The following is a 1,129-nucleotide window of genomic DNA, read 5'->3' as shown; positions in this document are numbered from 1 at the left end:
GACTGCTTTGTTCATATATACTATAAGCATATCTGCTAAATACACCATAGTATATTGCATCTTTTGTATATCCACTCACTTTACTAAGTACCATGTACTTGTATGTATTTTCCTATGTTATAATGATCATTGGTTGTGTTGTGTCATGGTCCCACATGAACATTATTTCAGTTCATTGTGTACTTATATACACTGTGTGTGTGTGTGTGTATATATATATATATATATATATATATATATATATATATATATATATATATATATATATATATATATATATATATATATATATATATATATATATGGAATTGCAATAAAAATGTCTTGACCTTTTGACATTACTTTCATTACTTTACTAACATTCATTTATTAATTTAGCATTTAAATTTCACAGCCTACTCCAACAGTGAAGGGTAAATATAGTTGTCCCAAGATTCAGAAGTTGTACAAATGAAGCAATATTTGGATCATGGTTCCTGATGCAGCTTGGCCCATGCAGTTCATGATGAGCTCATGGCAAAGTCATGGTAGGATACGTTCAGGGTTTATTGTCATATGCACAGTAAAACAAAAACTGTTTCAAAATAAAATGTTTCATATGCATTCTTTCTGTTCTCTACCTTCACTAGCATAATAAAGTGTTATATAAATTAATTTAAATAATTCAAACATTGAAACTGAACATTTTATATTTGCATTTGTAAACTCATCGCATGCACCAGCAGAGGGCTCCAACTCCCTGTCAAACACTTTGCGAGCCTAACAACTGGCATCACATTTACTATCCCTACATGGAGGTCGTATTTATACTTTTCAACTACGAAGTATTAACGTTTATCTATAAGGAAATATCCTTACCGAAGTTTCACCGAAGCGCCACTATTCGCACGTTTTCGTTCAGGCAATATGCCGGACAGCTGTGCGGCGCTGAAGGACCTTAAGGCCTTTTCAGTATTTGTTTAGTAGCGTATGCTTGGTATTCAACTGCCGTTACCGGGATCCTGTTGTCGTGCTCGGGGGAGGGCTGAATGTGAGAGGCAGATGTTGTAGCACTGATTATTTTCGGATTAACTATAACAGAGAAGCTACAAGAACAGCCCAGCCATCAGCGCCACCTTCCAGGACACAC

At 34.9% G+C, this 1,129-nt stretch overlaps 1 protein-coding gene across 30 annotated transcripts in view; it reads left to right on the top strand.

Moving 5' to 3' along the window:
* The first annotated feature begins 960 nt into the window (after window positions 1–960).
* The window catches only part of clasp2 (cytoplasmic linker associated protein 2), a 73,434-nt gene continuing 73,265 nt past the window's right edge, over window positions 961–1,129 (top strand). For 15 of the 30 annotated variants that reach the window (XM_081700854.1, XM_081700824.1, XM_081700843.1 and 12 more), the window contains exon 1: window positions 962–1,129. This exon is cut by the window's right edge and continues 773 nt beyond it. The gene's annotated coding sequence lies outside the window, so the exon portion shown is untranslated. The other 15 variants (XM_081701000.1, XM_081700870.1, XM_081700983.1 and 12 more) reach the window with 3 other exon arrangements.

This window comes from Electrophorus electricus, chromosome 2 (assembly GCF_041902795.1).
Source record: "Electrophorus electricus isolate QZ-2024a chromosome 2, ASM4190279v1, whole genome shotgun sequence".
Classification (NCBI taxonomy): Eukaryota; Metazoa; Chordata; class Actinopteri; order Gymnotiformes; family Gymnotidae; genus Electrophorus; species Electrophorus electricus.
This window is presented reverse-complemented; position numbering and strand designations above follow the sequence as displayed.